Genomic DNA, 18,895 nt, shown 5'->3' on the forward strand with positions numbered 1-18,895 from the left:
CTCTTTACATTCATGTACTAAGTAGGTGACCTGACCTGCTTACCCTGTTTGACCTTATGAGATTTTTTGTGACCTTTGTTTTTCAGTTTCACTAGTACTGCTGCATATATTTAACTTAGACAAGCTCTCCCTGACCTTATTTGATTTTTAGTCACATTTTGTCTATTGGTATTGTGCGGTGCTGCGGTAGCATTGTCGCCTCACAGTAAGACGATGTCCTGTTCGATTCTCAGCTAGAGCGTCTACTGTGTGGAGAGACATGCATGAATGGGCGTACCTTTGTTGAAGGCTGTGCGTCAGGGCCGGCAACTCGGCATGTAAAAATCTACTGCCAATCATTAGCGGACCGGATTCCGCTGTGGCGACCCCTAACCGGGAAAAGCCGAAAGACACAGCAGCAGGTATTGTGTATTTCCTTCCTGTACTAACAAATATGATACAGTCTTCCTTCCTTGTTGCTAACAGCATGAGTGCCATCACTTTTTATTAGGCCACAGCTGTTGTCTTTGTGGATAGTTCTGGTTCATTCCTGCTGACTTGCTTCCTGAAGGGCACCCTTAATTATAATATGTGTTTTAGCACATTTCTGCTTAATACACTTTTTACCAATTGAAGTTATTGCTATAGTGGTGATCAGTTTTCACACTTACAGAACCTGCATTTCTGTACATGTAGAGATTTCAGTACAACCATTTCTATGTTTTAATTATTTTTGCCACCCCCTCCACCTTTGTACGTCCTCCAGCTGACCTCAGTTTGCCCTCTATACCTGCCACTGTAGCTGCATTTATGAGGTAGTGTGCTGGTTCTAGTCTCCTGGGCTGTGACCTTTGGAAGGCAGATTGCATCTGAGTAAAATAGTCCAAAACACCTTAGAATCAAAACAAACAAATACAAAATAATACTAAAATATATATAGGCATTGTGTCCCATCACAGAACAATTCAAAAAGACAGTGATGGACACTGCCATAGCCACTGAGGCAGCCAATTCCACAGGTGAAGAGCTTGAGAAAAAAAAAGAAAAAACAATCCTGATGCCTCCGAATGCACCTGTAGAGCAGTCCTTAGGCCCGCAGTGCCAAACACAAGACCCAAGCCTAGAAGTAGGCTCTTTCAGGTATGGAGAACCCAGGTCATACATGGACAAATGCAGTAACACTAAGATCTTATACCTGATTCTGTATTAAACAGGTAGTCAATGTAGTCAGTGGAAAAAAGGGGAAATATAATGGTAACAATCACTACCAGTTAGTAACCTGAGGTAGCACCATCCCTCCCTTTTATTCTGGATTTTAATAGATGGCAATCTATTGCTTGATTTCAGAACTACCCACCCTTAGTGGAGACCTATCAGTTCTCCACCAAAAACCCTTACCTCATGAAGTAGACAAGCCAGCAAAATATCACTACTTCCTACCTCTATTGCCCAGCTACCCTCGTTGGCTTGGTCTCTCTTAGGGTTCTATCTCTTTTTGCCATTGATATGGATCAGCACTACTGTTAGCCTTGTAGATCTACTAACTAGTCGGGATGTGACTTATTTTGCTTGCTCATATCTTATATGCCTTTTTAATTTCTCATTGAGTTGTGGTCCTGACCTCTACATACAGTCCTTTCATTTTCATCAGTCTGTAACTGATTGCTTGCATAGCTACTGCACAGAAATTATTGGCATGTAATCATGCAACATATTTGTTTCTCTATTTACTATGTATAGAAAATGTTAGACTTTCATTTTGTTTGTTTATACTGTGTACTATTTTTCCTGAATAATTCATAAGGCGATGTGACCCATGTATTATTACTGAATGCATTTAGTAGACGGTGTTTTTATTTTTTTTATTTATCATTTGTTGACCGGGAAAGTCCGACTAGGTTCCACAGAGCCTGTTTTCAGTGGAGGCCCGGGGAGAAATGCTCCAGATGCATGTCTTTGGAATGTGGGAGGAAAACACAGGGAGAACATGCAAACTCCACACAGAAGGCACCCATAACCTCTTGCTGTGAGGTGACAGTGTTAACCACTGCACCACTGTGCCGGTGTTAAGTTCTTTCTATGTGATTGGCCAGCAAAAGTTACCTGCTGGCCATATTCATCCAAATTTCACAGTGTCTTTATGTGGATACAACCTGACCACTGTGCACAATTAAACTTTTTTTTCTTTTCTTTTCTTTTATCTATGGTCTTCCTTTGCTCTAGCCTGACTGGCTAACATAAACGGCATTATTGCCTAAATTTACTCATGTTGTTTCCAGCTAGGTGCGGCTTTCCCTAGTGTTTTCACTTTTTTACAGGTTAAAGATGCCATTATGCTTCAGGTATTCAGCCTGTAGATTATCATTTCTTTTCTTATTTATTTATTTATTGCCTTTCATTTATCACAAGTCCCATTTTTTTAGCTGATGCCCAAGAGAAAAGCACCGCAAAAATGTGTTTTTGCAATGAACAACAGTAACATGTTAACATTTTAAGCATGACTGAGCAGGTAATATTGAAAAATAAGGTAGATTGGATACTCTAAATTGGTCCTAGATGTGAGTGCATACGTGTGTGTGCCTTCCATGGAAGGTTGGGCGCCGGGCTGGCAACTCAACACCGTAAAACTCCACTGCTAATCATGAGCCGACAGGTGATCCGCTGTGGTGACCGCTAACCATGAAAAGCCAAAGAAGAAGAATTAGTAAATACATTTATTGTATAATTTAGAAGAATATTATCACACATATGTCAAAGACATGCTAACATGTAATAGCTGGAGATACAAATGCAATGATAATACATATAGGTCCAATATGAATACTGACAGAAATGAGGTTGGATGTCATTAGAGTAGGAACTGAAAACAGAAGAGGAGGAGAAGGAAGAATATAAGCAGAATAATCAAGAAAAACATAAGGAGAAAAAGTTCTGACAGTGGAGAGGTTGAGATAAGAGTGGAATGGTGATGAGAAGAGGTGGGTAAGGAGGGGGTACTAATAGGAAAGGATTAAGGGTATCAGTTAGTTGGAGGAGCAGTAGTGGGGGTAAAGACAGAAAAGGTGACAAGGGATAAGAAAGGTGAATGAGTAAGGGTGATTGATAGAAAGACTGCTAATGGAAGAGAAGCAGAAAGAAAGGTGCGTTTAGTCAGGATGGGAGCGTGAGCACAGCCATGAGGAAGTTAGCTGTTGTTTTAGGCTGTATTTGAAATGTGCGATAATGTTGTCTTGTTTTAGGGTGGGTGAGATGGAATTCCACTAGTTAGCAACATATTTTAGGCAAAGTGAGTCACCTGCACTGTTATGATACTCAGTCCTGGTCAGAAGATATTTATTCGGTAAGCAAAGATTTATACAATGGCAGTAGTGTTTGAGGTTTATTTTATGGTGGTGGGCAGGTGTTTGGTTTCTGTACTATTTTGTGGACAGTAACCAGTTGTGAATAGGTAGTTCCAGCCAATGTAGGTGGTTTTAGTGATAGGCAGTGGTGTGAGTGGTTTGGTAAGTTGGATGCAAACTTAACTATTTTAATGTAGCAAACTTTTAGTTTATTTTTTAAGGTAGAGTGAAGATTAGTCAGGATGGATCTTGCACAGAGAAGTGAAGGGAGATGGTAAGATGTTGCTGAAGGGTTCTTAGAGCAGCAAGTGAGAAATGGTTTGCTTTTTTTGAGGAAGCCATCTTTTGTTGACTTTTATTGATGGCTCAAGTGATGTTTTGATAATATTTTATGCTATTGTCAATTATGACACCAAGAAGCCTTGTTCTTTGTATTTCACTTGTGGTATTATTTGCTGACAATATGTCCTGCCAGAACTTTGGGTTAAAACAACATTGATTTTTTGTTTTTTAATATTTTAAAAGTATCTGGTAGTCATCTAGCTAGGCTCCAACTGAGGAAAAGGAGTCCTGGGTCATATTCCGGAGTAGTGGTAGACTCAGTGCAGAGCATATATGAGAGTCATTGTCTGCATATTGTACTATGGAGGCTTCTTTGTTTTTTTTGGGTATGATTATTAGTGAATATGTTTAGTAGCAAAGGACCTAGAATGGATCCCTGAGATATGCTAACAGAGGCACCCAGATAGGGAGAGAGATCTTGTTTTCATTTTACAGCCTAGAGTCTCTTGGTAAGATGGCTATGGAACCAGCTAAGGTATGATTAGGAGAATCCTAGGGACGATAGTTTATGGAGCAGTAATTGGTGTGAACATGTGTCAAATGCTTTTGATATGTCTAAGAAGGGGGATGTTACGAGGTTGCCATTGTTTGTATTACAGTTTTTGATTTGGTAAAACTAAGTAGAGACATAGGGGTGCAGTGGTGAGGTCTGAAACAGTGTTGAGTGATTAAGAGGAGACTGTTATTGTAAAGATGGGATAGTAGTTGAGAATTAATGCATTTTTCTAGTATTTTGGAGCACTGAGGTAGAATGTAGTAGTTGTAGAAGTTGGAGGATGCTCCCCCTTTATATAGAGATATGATATGGGATTTTTTTTCTAGTTGGAGAGGACAGATACAGGATATGCAAAAACATCTGCAGTGATTTTGAGATACTCAGATGTCAGGTTGTCAGCAAGTTGGCTGGATTTCTTTAGTTTTAGGATGTGTTTTTTGATAGAAGAGGTAAAGTTTGGTTGGAGGTAGAGAGAATTTTGGTGTCAATTACTACTGTTTGGGATAGTGAGGGTGGAGGGTGGCTTGTTGTTAATTAGGAAGTGGAGATGGTGTATGAAATGTGCATTGAAACTGGGTAGCTATAGGGTCTGAGTTGTTGTTGGTAGTTAGAGAAGGAGTGGTGGCTCAGCCTGTGTATAGCAGTCTTTTGCTTGTGTTCCAGAAAAGCTTAGGGTTATTTTGGTTGTTGTCTTCAAACTTGGCAATGCATTTAGATTTGTCTGATCTGATTATCTGTTCAGAAAAGTTCCTAAGCTGTATAAAATATGACCTTTTTTTGTTTTTTTCTCTGATTAACATGATTTGCCTGGTTTCTCGTGTGAGTTACGGGGAAGGGCTTGATTGATTTCATTTGAATCTGATAGGAGCAAGTTCATTTAATACGTTAAGGAATGTGATGTTAAAGTGACTAGCGTCATCTAGGCGTACATATTTTAGAATACCCCACTTATATTTGTTGAGGTAGCTAATGAAGGTGTCATTACTGAAGGAGGAGAGTGTACACATATTATTATAGAGTGCATGTTTATGTGCATGCATTACTGAAGGAAGAGAGTGTACACATGTTATTATACAGTATGTGTTTATATGCCAGGATTACTGAAGAAGAGTCTGCACATATTATTATAGAGTACATATGTATGTGTGTGTAATACTGAAAGTGGAGAGTGTACAAATATTATTACACATTTTGTGTTTATGTGCATGCATTCCTGAAAGAGGAGTGTGTACACATATTATTATAGAATATGTGTGTAGGTGCATGTATTACTGAAGGTGGAGAGTGTACACATATTATTGCATAGTATAAGTTTATGTGCATGCATTATTGAAGGAGGAGATTGTACACATATTATTATACAGTATGTGTGTATGTGCCTGATTTCAGTGTCTCACAGAAAAGGTCAGTAGATGGTCACTGATGGTGTTGTGTAGATGGCCAGCAGTGTTAAGTTTGTTAAGGGTAGTGGTGGTGAGGATTCAGTCTGATGTAGACTCCCTATATTGCAGTTCTCTATTCAAGTAGCAGTAGTGATGATTTGGGTAAAACCAAAGAGAATGGTGGAGAGAGTGGGAGAGTTGGTGTTAATAAGTAGGTAGTCTATAGTAACGTCTCTCAAGATGATAGGGTATAGATGGCAGTGATGCATATTGTCTTGTGTTTGCTGAGTTGCAGGATGGAAATAAATATTTCTACATATAGAATGTTTTGGCAAGTGAGGGGGTAGGAAGTAATTTATAGCTTGTTTTATATATGCTTGGCACATCACCAGCTTTCTTATGCTGTCTGCCATTTCTAATGATGTTGTAGCCTGGGTGGGGTGGGATTTTCTGGTCTTTAGTGCCTGGTTTTAGCCAGATTTATGTGGCTATTAGTATGCTGGGGGGTGAAAGAGGCTATATAGGGATGTGAGTCTGGTAGTTTATTGTAGACGCTCCAATGATTTAAGTTTATCAAAATTATAGACTGTGACCTTAGTTGACTGGGAGAAGATTACTAAGAGCAGCTGAGGTGGTAGAGTTGCAGGTGTGTAGGCATGATTCAGAATTAGGATATATATCACCATCGACAACAAACTTGGATGAGAAGTGTGCATAGTGAATTTTTTTTTTTATATTTATGTCTTAACCTTTAAATTATCTAAGTGCAGTGTGGGTTCTTCAGTCTATCTGTAATTAAAAAAGTATGTGATGTGATATAGGCTGGATGCTATAGCAGGGTGGATGCCTTGGAATTATGGTGTAGCTTTCTGGGGTAAAAGTGAGGTTGGGTAACAATGGAGTGTGATATGATATGGTGAGAATCGACAGTGGAAGTAGAGATTGTAAACGAAGGGGCATTATAGTCTAGCTATGATAAAGAAAACTAGGTTTGAAGAATTTAATAAGGAGTGATCAGTATAATGATTTAAGATATTGCTATTTAAACTAAGGTGGGACAATAGAAAAGCAGAGATAGGGGATAAAGTTGAGTGAGAAGCGAAGTACTAAAAATGTTGTCTCAATTTTCTTTTCCATCTCTGTTATTCATTTTCAGTTACAATTTGCACTTTACCAATTCCCTCTTGTTCTTCTTTCAACTCATGCCAGGCAGTGCATCCTGATTACAACTTCCTTTTTAGTTAACCCAAACAAGAAAGGCATAAAATTGTCTCCACTGACCTACACAGTGTACACATCAAATATCCTGACTTTGTAGCATGGCTGTCTACCCATAAGCATGACAAAGTTCATATTACTTCATCTTTAAAATAATGGGATGCAATCTCTTGCTCTAATCGAACCACATTTAGCACTTATTGTTTTCAAGAAAATTGTTCACCAAGTGATGAAGGTGGTCTGCTTCTTATCAGTAAACATATCACTAGACTTTGGACTGCATTTTTTGATGGAGTCTTTTACCATTGCTTCAGAACATGATCCTAGCTGGCTAGTCTGTTGTTTTTTTATTGGAATTGCTCTTAAATGCCAACTTATATTGCTATATTTGTCTTGGTTAACTACCAAATTGCAGCATAAGAAAAGCTTGCTACTGTATTTTTAAACACTTTTATTAAATTCTTACTTTGCTTTGTGCAATCTGACACACAGGAATTCTCTACTGCTGGGAGATTTCCATCTTCACTGCCAGTCTAATTGTAATTTTTCACTGTCACTTCCATAAAAATTGGTCTTAACCAGCTTATGGAAAATATGACTTATTCTAATCCCGCATCTGACATCCATAGCTTACTGTGATTTGCATTGTTCCCATCAGCCTGAAATTTTCTGCACCATGGCTTACTTCAAGGACTATTGTCTACACTGGCCCACTGGCCCTACCAAAAATCCCTACCAGCCTCGTAAGATGCACGTAAGGAAACATGACTATTAACCTTATTGATAAGTTGAAATGGGAAATGCTAACTGGTCACCTATCTCTAAACAGGAAGGCTGCAATACTTTTTAGAATATTTCATTAATATTCTCCTTCATTTGCAGGAAAAAATATTAACACTTAAATGCAGATAATGTCAGAAGAAACTCTACACCATGGCTGTCTCAGCAACTTAAAAATATCACCTCATGCAAAGCAGCCAGCATTAAATATTAGTCATCTGACCTGCTTTCTGATTTCGAACACTACTTATTCCACAGAAAAGAAATAAATTGGCTTGTAGGCAACACAAAAACAGCCTACTTAAACACAAAAGACAAGAAGTTCTTGGAAATCTAAGAACTTTCAAAAAAGGAATTATCAATATTTTGCAATGGTCAGTTGAATACCAGCATTTGAGCTCACTTTTCACATTTCATCTCCTTCTCTGACAAGCCCATATAATCATGTGACATCAGCAATACAGAATCCTATCTGGCTTTACCATCATTTTTATTTCCAGTTATTTACCCTATCAGAGATTAACAGATGTCTCAGGATTGAGCACCCTATTCAACCACAGCCTAAGTATAGGCTTTATTCCGGCAGAGCGGAGAACTGCCATTGTCATCCCCTTCCACAAAGGTGGTGCCACTACTGATCCTAGAAATTATCACCCCATTAGCTTGGCAAGTCTGATCTGTAAAGCCATGGAGTATATTATTATGGATCTCATAAACAAGGACATAGACAATCTCCAAGCACTCGACCCCACCCAGTTCAGATGCGTCAAGGGCAGATCTTGCCTGTTGAACCTGGTTGACTTCTTTAAGACTGTCACCAAGGCCCTGGATAAGGGAAAGGCAGTGGATACAGCTTACCTTGGCTTGGCCAAGGCCTTTGAGACAATCCCCTACTGGGGAATCATCTAAAAGCTAACACAACTTGGTGTAAGTCCCTATCTCATCAAGTGGATGGCTAACTGACACACCGACAGGACCCTCAATGTCAAAATATAAACCTCCACCTTTGATAGCAGACCTGTCACTAGTGAAATTCCCCAGGGATCTGTCCTGGGACCCCTACTGTTTGGTATCTATTTCTCAGAGGTCCAGGTAAAGACAAAAGGCCTGTGGCTGACCAAGTTTGCAGATGATTGTACATTGGGTGCTGTCATTGACTCCCATAATGAGGTTAACATACTGCAAGAGGATCTCACAGCAAATAATGATTGGTGCAAAAGTCATGGCCTCAAGTTAAATACAAAAAAGCGTATTATTATACCAATCGGCAAAAACACAACCCCTACTGTTTACCACATCAATGACAATCCTCTAAGCACACAACCTGTGGTGAAAGACCTGGGCACTCAGGTTGATGGCAACCTCACATTCAACCATCATGTAGTGTCAGTGGTCAGAAAAGCCTTTTACTTGGTTCATCTCATAAGTAAAGGGATTGCATCCAGAAAAAAAGGAGATTATTACCTCTCTATACTCCTCTCTCATTAGACCAATAATTGAGGATAACAGCCCGTTTGGGATATACCTCTCCAAACATCTGCATCAACTGGAAAGGCCACTAAAATACTGTACCTCACAAAGAGAATACATGGCCTCTAGCTCCTGTTCTATGCAGACAGGCTCATATCACTCTACTCAGTATCGTATAGATTGTTCAGGGGTGATTTGTGTCTCACCTACAAGGCAATCTCAGACCCTGCCCTGCTAGAGTTGGTCCGTATCTGTAAGTTTAACTCCTCACGCACTTGCCACTCAACTGGTCTGAATCTAATATGCAACATCAACAAAACCTGCTGGAGATACAAGTTTGTCTCCCAGAGGCTGCCCTGTCTCTGGAATAGACGTCCCATACATGTCAAACAGAGCACCTCCCTGACCCTCTTCAAGTGCTTCCTTGATGAATGGATAGGAAACCACAAATTTGTCCCATTGGATGTTCTTCATGTTTCACTGTTGCAGTCATCACACTTGGGTTATCTGGTAGCCCTCAGTTGGCCCGAATACCAGAGTCTTGGGATTTCTTCGTCAGATGCTGTCGCTTCTTCCATGACGTCAGGTCATCAGGGGTATAAAACATGCAGCCGATGCCATTACATCAGCTTTTCTTACCAAGCGAAGCCCAAAGCAAAGGCAGTTGGCAAGTGCCTGCTGGCCGCCTCCTGAAATTTTCATTTTTCGAGATTTACACCTGAAGTCTTCTAAAAGATAAGTACCCCACTGGGGATCCTTTTTTCTTGCTCTAACCAATATCAGAAAAAAATTAATAATTGTCTTGCCTGTGGAAAGCACATACCTCACAGAGATTTTCATTCTTACTGCATCACCTGTTTAGGCCCAGACCACGACATTCCTTGCTGTCAGTTTTGTGCCTGTTCAATGCCCGAACTATTTGTCATTGGGCTATTTTTGCCGCTAAATTCTTTCGCACTCTTTCTCCGTATTCCGAAATGGCTTTGATAAGCCATCCGACTAACGATCTTCTGAAAAAACACAAGGATAAAGACAGAGACAGACCGCATAGGTCCAAAACTGCCGATGACGCTTCCATTAAGCTAGTCACCAGTCCACCGGTACTCAGTGAGGTGCTTTTGCAGCCCCTGATACCCGCTTCTACAGATTCGCAGGCCTCTACTGAGACCCATTCGGAGACTGATATGCCGCGAGATGCTTCCTCGACTATGGAACCTGCGGATGTCTCTACCTTGGATGAGTCATGAGCCGCTGTGCAGGCACCGGCTTCTGAGGGTGTATTCAGGCCTTCTGATGTTCATATTAAACCGACTACTTCATTTCAAACCAAAAATACCGAATTTCTCAGGCCCAGAGTTCGCACTATGCCTAGGAGACCACAACCAAAGCGCATTCTCAGGGCCCCATGCCACAGAAACAAATGCTTAGAATGTCTGAAGACCTTATTACCTTAATTAGGGGAAGCCAGCCTTCCCCCTCTAAAAGACCAAGAACTTATTTTCCTTCTAATTCTTCAGATCATGAGTCCGATGACTCTGAACCTTCTGATTACCAGGACATAACTTTATCGACTTATGGGGATTCTGATGCAGAGGATTCCATTTCCTCTGCTTCCCCAGAAGAGGATTTTTCATTTGGTGAAACCCTGCATACCCTCAGAGAGCATTTTCACTGTGAGTGCCAGGACTACCCACAGTCCAAAAAGAGACTCAGGGAATTTATAAACTTGCCTCAACACAGGCCTCTGGCTATCCCTCATGTTCTGGAAATTCTAGAAGATGTCTTCATGGAATCCAGTCTTACCCCTGATATTTTGCCACCAGCTCCCAGGAAACCTGACAGGTACTACAGAGTACCTGACTTTCACAAATTCCTATTTAAAAATCCTACTGCGGATCCAGACACCATTTCCCAGGGAACTAAGGGCATTAAGGCTACTACAGCCAAAAACCCTACCCCTTCAGACAGGGATTCTAGGGCTTTGGACAGATGGGATAAGAAGGTATACACCTCTACTACTCTTGCCATCAGGGCTTTAAATTGCCAGTTTCACATGTTAAAGTATTAGCAACATATTATGGAACTAATTAAACAAAACATGATGTTGATTCCTGATTGTGCAGAACATAAAGATTTACAAGAGTTAACACATTCTGCTAACCAAGTTGTAAAACATACTTTGCAATGTGGTTTTTATGCCTTAGAAGCATCATGCTGGGCTGCTGTTACTGGGTCTGTTCTTAGAAGGCATGATTTGCTTAAGGAACAAATCTTGCCAGACCATGTCAAAGCAAAATTACTAGATGCTCTTAAACCAAGAATGTCTGTTTGGCACTAAAGCAGAAGTCCTCAAAAAGATGGAAGAAAAAGTTAAATCTATGCAAACTGTTAAAGATTTCCTACAGGTAGAGCCACCTAGATTTAGTAGGCATTGGCCTTCAAAAAACTGGTCTTTCCAGTCTCTCCCAGACCTTCTCAGTCCAAACCCAGGGGCAGCAGACCACCAAGACTACAGTCTCAGGGTATGCACAGATCTAAACAATGGAGTGCTCCCACCTCAAAATCAAGGAGTAGTAAGCCACTATCCTATGGAAAAAGTTCACAATGACTTGTCCTTCACCATTCCAAGCCTTGACCAAGTACTTGTACCCTTAGGAAGAAAACTAGTCCTGCATGCAAAAAACTGGGAGTACATTATCCAGGACAGATGGGTCTTGAACATTGTATCCCAGAGATACAGATTCTACTTCCACTCACTGCCAACTCCAAGCGGATGGCCAGACCTCCCCACAAACCAGTGGGCAGAGGCCCAAAAGCAAGTACTTTCTCTTCTCAGTTTCAAGGCTATTCAACCAGTACCAGCAGAGCAAAGGGGACAAGGTTTTTACTCTAGACTGTTTCTGCTACCTAGAAAAGAAAACTCTTGGCACCCTATCCTGGATCTGTCTATTCTCAACACTTTCCTGGTGTTTCAAAAATTCAAAATGCTTACGCTCCAACAGCTGCTTCCTATGCTAGCCAAGGACTCCTGGCTAGCCACCCTAGACTTAAAAGAAGCTTATCTGCACATCCCCATAAGGGAATCTTGCAGGAAATATCTACATTTCAGAGCAGGCTCTATGCACTACCAGTTCTCTGCACTTCCCTTTGGCTTATCTACTCTGCCCAGGGTATTCACAAAATGCCTAGCGCCAGTCATTGCATATTGCAGGCAGAGAAACAAATCAAATTTACCCATACTTGGACTATTGCCAGATTCAGACGGACAGTCAGGGATTGCTACTTCAGTACCTGACATTTGTAAAGAGACTTCTAACTTCACTGGGGTATACCATCAACAAAAAGAAATCACATCTGGTACCCAGCCAAAAGATTGTATCCCTGGGAGCAAGCTTGAACACAACTTCCCAGATGACATTCCTCACTCCAGTAAAACAGATTTATTTAACAAACTACTTCAATCTACTGACCACCCAAACCCAGCTATCTGCAAGTAAAATACTGCAAGCCCTAGGGTTCATGGCTTCGTGCATTCTACTAATTCCATATGCAAGACTGCATATGAGGAAACTTCAATGATACTTAAAAAGTCTCTGGTGTCAACATTCTTAGGACCTGAAAACAATGATTCCTATCATTTCTTGCCTAAGGACAGAGTTCCTTTGCTGGGCAGAGGCCTGCTACCACAACAAGGCACTCCCTTTCATTCAACACCCTGCCGCCCAAACCCTAACAACAGATGCATCAGTCTATGCATGGGGGGCTCACATGCCAGGAAAATCCATTCAAGGCAAATGGAGCCCAAAACAGATGCACCTGCATTTCAATCAGAAATAAATGTTAGCTGTACAGAATGCACTGACAGCCTTCAAATACCTTATTCTTCCAGGGCAACTATTGATAAAACAGACAACACCACAGTTATGTGGTGCGTAAACACGCAGGGGGGAACCCATTCCTACATACTCTGCATGTTAGCCATGGCTCTGTGGAACACAGCCTTGAGCAATCAATTGCACCTGCAAGCTCAATTCCTACCAGGTAAACTAAATTCACTGGCAGATGACTTAAGCAGAAATCTAATTGACCCACATGAGTGGAAACTGGAACCCAAATCATTCAAGCTTCTGATCCACAGGTAGGAGGCACCAGAGGTGGACCTCTTTGCTTCCCCGCAGAACTATCAAATGAGCAAATATTGCACCAGAACTCCCCACAGCCAAGCATGAAAAGTGGATGCCCTTTCCTTTACATGGGAAAACCTCTCAATCTATGCCTTTCCCCCGCCGCCACTCCACTTGAAGGTTCTACTAAAGATAAAAACAGGACAAGCCAAGGACAATTCTGATTGCACCAGACTGGCCACACCAGCACTGGTACCCACTTTTGCGCAGTCTGACAGTAGTGCCATCATGGCACCTGCCTCAGATCCCTTCCCTGCTGTCCCAGCAGGAGGACCAGATTTTGCATCCTCAGCTGCAAACCCTGAACCTAGCAGCCTGGCTCATCCCCTGAAAACATCACCAGCAACCCTCAGTAAACAGGTGCTGGATGCCATCCTTGAGGCAAGGAGGCCTAGTACTAGGAAATCCAATTCAGAAAAGTGGAAAATATACTGTTCTTGGAGCCAGTCTCAGGGAATAGACACAACCGTGCACAACTTACCTCAAATCCTAAATTACCTAACAAAATTGCTCCACAAAGGCCAATCCTTCTCTTCAGTTAAGATTCATGCCTCTGCCATCTCAGCTCATTACAATACTGAACCTCCCCTCTTATCTCACCCTCTGGTCAAACAGTTCCTGAGAGAAACCAAAAATGTAAGACACCACCAGGAGAGCTCCACCCCAGCCTGGGACCTTAACTTTGTACTGGAAAAGCTCTTGCTTCCTCCCTTTGAACCTGCTGCTACAGCAGAGTTAAAATTCCTCTCTTGGAAAACAGCCTTACCTCTAGCCATCACTTCAGAAAGAAGAGTGTCTGAATTGCAGGCCCTTCCATGTGGGCAGGGTTTTCCTCAGGACTAACCTGTCATTCATGCCCAAAGTAGTATCTAGTGTCGCTTTAAACCAATCCATTCATTTGCCAACCTTTTTCCCTAATCCTCAGAATAAAGGGGAAAGTATCCTGCACTCCCTGGAGTGCACAGGCAGCTTAGGTTCTACCTGGACAGGACTAAACCTTTCAGAAAATCTGACCAACTGCTAGTCAGCTTTGCTACAGGGGCAGATGGCAAAGCCATTTCAAAGCAAACCATTTCTAAATGGATAGCACACTGCATCCATTTCTGCTACAAACACCATGGAAAACCTACCCCACAAGGGATCAGAACTCATTTCATTAGGCTACCTCAAACTCTACAGCATTTCTCAGGGGAGTCCTTACCAGGGACAACCTGGAAGCTGCAACCTGGAGTTCTGTACACACCTTCACCAAGCATTACCACTTACCTATCTTTTCTAAATCCAAAGCTGGATTTGCCACAGCAGTCTTACAAGGCCTGCTAGAAAACCCTAATTCTTTCTGACTGCCTCCACCCTTCCTCAGCTTTGGGAATCAACCCAAGTGTGATGACTGCAACAGTGAAACACGAAGAAGATAGTACAGCTATGTACACTTACCATAAATGTAGATGTTCGAGTGTATTCACTGTTGCAGTCCTGGTTACCCTCCCTCTAGCCCCCTGACTTCTCTTTACTTTCAACCTATCCTTTTTTTGGCCATATCTTATAACAATGGTATTTACTTTTTTACTGGGGGTGTTCCACACCATGTAATTGCTTCCTATTTTGGGGGCTCCTGACATCTGGGGCAAGAAAAACTGATGTAATGGCATCGGCTGCATGTTTTATACCCCTGACGACCTGATATCATGGAAGAAGCAAAAGCACGTGATGCAGAAATCCCAAGACTCTGGTATTCAGGCTGACTGAGGGCTACCTGCAGGCAGATAACCCAAGTGTGATGACTGCAACAGTGAATACACTCGAACATCTACATTTATGGTAAGTGTACACAGCTGTGCTTTCCACCTGTATCCCTCATTGACAGGGGAAACAGGTGCTGATTGAGGTTTCTTTTTGGGGATAAACTCTTGGCTAGGCTTGTAAGGGCCCCAGGGCCATTAGCCTAGTAAGCTCCTATGATCCTATGATCCTATGATAATAACTACCATAAGGAAAGGTAGACTTTGATGTATTGTATCAAAAAATGTGGTATGTCTGTAAAAATTAAATCTTCAGTGGTATATTTCCTTACATTTGGAAAACAGTGCACACATTGTCTGAATACTTACACAAAGGTCTAACATTACTCCTGATTCTTATTGGCCTATCGCCCTGCTATCTTACCTTGCTAAAATCTTATACTAGGTTGCTGTGCTACAGCTACAGGACCACTTTAAATCATATGGCTTACATATTAAGGGAACATCATGTATTTAGAAAGGATTTTAGAGCTAATAGTGCCCTGATGTTTTTCACCATTATACTCTCCCATACTGTGGACACAGAGAACCTTACTGGACTCAGCTTCATTGACATCTGAAAGTTTTTTGACCTTGTTGACAATTTGTAACTGACTAAAGAACTCTCACCATCTGGCCTTATGTTCACTCCTTAAACTCATTCTCTGATTCTCTGCAGAGCAGATTTGTCAGAGTTGGCCTATCTATCTCTTAATCCTCTCTTTTACCTATTCACTTTGGTACCACCTATATCTCCATTTCAGAACCACTACTTTCTTTGCTATAATTTCATAGGTTCATATGTACTTACTAGTCTATTGATCTGTGAGGATCATATTAAGCCTAACTTTGCTTTTTCATGGTAATTATTAACCCCTATTTTTGTATAAGACTAACCCAAAGACAGACTTACCAAGGATATGCTTTTATTTTATATGTAACCCCGATCCATGTGGGACAGTGGCGCTAAACTTGGTGTGAATTTTTGGTTGCATATCCATTCATCCAGAGTATTTTCAATAGAGAAAGCAAACTACTTTGCTTTATGAGGAGTTGAAGATGGATCCAGAGAACTGGTATTCCCTGTTGTAGATCAGAGTGTAACGTGTGTGTGCTATATCTTTCAGATGCATACGAGGCTGTGCGTGCACATATAAATTCCAGACACATGTAATCCCTACTGCCATTTTATAGAAGCAGCCAGACAGTGAGCATGTATGATCACAGTTGTTAGTTTGTATATAAGTTACTTAAGTTATAGTAAGTAAGCCTCTATAGTGGTTTGTTTGTATAAAATAAACCTGCTTGAACAAAACCCATGAAGACTCGTTTACTTGTGTCCTAACATGAAAGCGACACCTGTAATAAATGCCTATCCTTTTCAACATGTTCTATCGATTTTACAAAAGAGATTGAGATCCCTCAAGCAGGTGTTTATGATGCCATTGGCCTTGCAAAGGTGTAATAGATCTAAGAGAATAGGGTCTGTTGACGCTCTATTTACAAGAAAAAGGTTGCTCTCAGTAGCTTTTATGATGTCAAGAAGAGGGACAAGACTTCAAGATGGTTAGCATAGTTTTTGTAGTTTATGCTCTTGATGTTTTTTTTTTAGTGCAAAACCGTTGTGGTTGTTCCAGTTGTGGCAATTGTTTAGGCAGGTATTTACGAGCATGGATGTTTTACTCAATAATCAGTCTACTGACTGCTGAGTTCAGCGGAATAGTTACATCCTCACCCCATTGTTTAGTTATAGGTTGTGCAATGAAAAAGGATTTTATTTTAACAGTAGCTACATAGTGATCAAAGAACAGTTCATTGTCAGTATATGTTTCCAGTTTCCTAACTACAAGATGTTCTCTGGGGAGTTTATGATGGCATTAAGTTTAGTATCATCTGCAGACCTGGTCAGCCACAAACCCTTTCACCACTGTGAGATGCTAAAGATGAGTGGCCAAGGACATAACTCTGAGATACTCCTTTTCATAGCAAGTCTTTTGGAGGAGGTAGAGCTATCTACCCTTAATTCTTACCTTCTATTTGTCATCCAATTTGTCCTATGACTTACATAAGGATTAACTTTAACAGGGACAGGTTATACACTATGCTTGATTGTGGGATGGTGCTGAACACTCAGCAAGTTCCAGATATGTGGTGATCACTCATTTCCCCTCAGACATTGTTTCAGTAACTTTCCAAAGAAGATGACCAGGTTAAGTAGGCAGGAACTGCCCTTGATTAATCCAAATTGTGTTGGGTCTATAGGCTACTTATATCCTTATTTATTAATTCCAATAATTATCCTTTCCATAGCATTAGAGATGAGACCAGTCAGGCTTATGGGTCCAGAAATAGCTGTATCCATTAAAGCCCTAATGTTTGTATATGGTAAAGGTTAGTGGCAGTCCTTCATTCATCTGACATGTAGCCTGTTTTTGATGCTGATCTTACATTGCCTCTGTGGGTTGTCTAACAAGGTATGTTACAGAATGACCAGTAGGTAGCCTGGTATATTATCCAGCCCCGTACACATAGCGTTTTTGGCCTTAGATAGCACCTTGAGAACTTTTCCTTAGAAAATTTGAATAGGGATGTAGATACAGTTATGTAATCTTGGAATGTAAGAGGGAAAAGACAATGCATTTTAGTTAAATTTGTCCACTAGCGGATTGGCTATGTCCTCTATGTCTGAGTATGTGATATTTGCAATTAGCTCTGCACAGAGGTGGGCATTGTTTCAGAGGTTTCTACATAGTTAAAGAAGGCGTCTTTATCCTTCACCTGGGTGGCTATTCATACCTCATATATGGCTTTGGTTGATTTGATCAGGGTTTGGAGTTCCTTCACTGTATTATGTAAAAATAAGATTTTTTAAACTGAAATGTTATTAGAGTTTTAAAACTAATGTTCTATGCGGTGATTGAGTAGTTCATCTGGTATATTAAATTAGCTAGGAAAGAAATGTGCAGTGGTTTAAATCTGACAATGTACACTTACAATTTGATCAGTGTATGGCATTGTATTTAATAACGCAGTTTGGTTAGTTGAATTATTCAGGTACTTAATTTGCAGTGTGTGAAATAGAACAAAATTATACATAGAGAAGTATGTTTTTTAATTGCATAGTCTAGTTTTGGATAATTTACATAGAGACAAGTAAAAACATTTGTTACAGGCTAAGTGGTAGATGGAAAAATAGGGCTCTAGATACCTGTATCTTTACAGTGGACCATTAGACACGGCTGTGTTGTGAGTATAACTGACCTGATATGGGCAGCTTAAAAAACACTGAAAAGCTGGAAAAGCTGAAAATATTCAGTTGAAAACACTGGCCAATAGCAACATACACACTCCAAGGTCCTACATCAGTCAGAGGCCTAGAAAGGACTAGGTTCCTTTTCTAATCTTACTAGAGTTGGCAAAACAGTCTTAGCTAGAATGAAGGAAAATCATGAAAAAGTGCACATCTATTACAGTTAAACTCAGAGAGAACACAAAATGTACATGTCCCAGATCTTGCAAGGCTGGTAGTTTAGTCAAATCTGGTGGAAAAATTTTACAGTCAGAAGCCTTGCAGATAACCTTGTAGCAGTTCATAGAAAATACGCTCATTGTGACATAAACATGGGCAATTTAAAACAGCACAGAAAACCGAAAGAGATGAACATACTCAATCACACCTATTGGCCATTAACAAGGCAATACACTTCAAGGTTCTATGTCCATGTTCCTTCTTTACTGTCACTAGGGTTAAACCAAAGCACTTTATAGCTAGATTACAGGGACATCACTAGAATGCGCGAGGTTGCAGTAAAATTCAATAAAAAACTAAATTAACATTTTTCAGGTCTTTTAGGAGATGCATTTTAGTCAAATCTAGTGGACACCAAACATAATCAGTAACCTTGCAGTAAAACATGTAGCA

Source organism: Protopterus annectens, chromosome 1.part0 (assembly GCF_019279795.1).
Source record: "Protopterus annectens isolate FY-2018-M chromosome 1.part0, PAN1.0, whole genome shotgun sequence".
Classification (NCBI taxonomy): Eukaryota; Metazoa; Chordata; order Ceratodontiformes; family Protopteridae; genus Protopterus; species Protopterus annectens.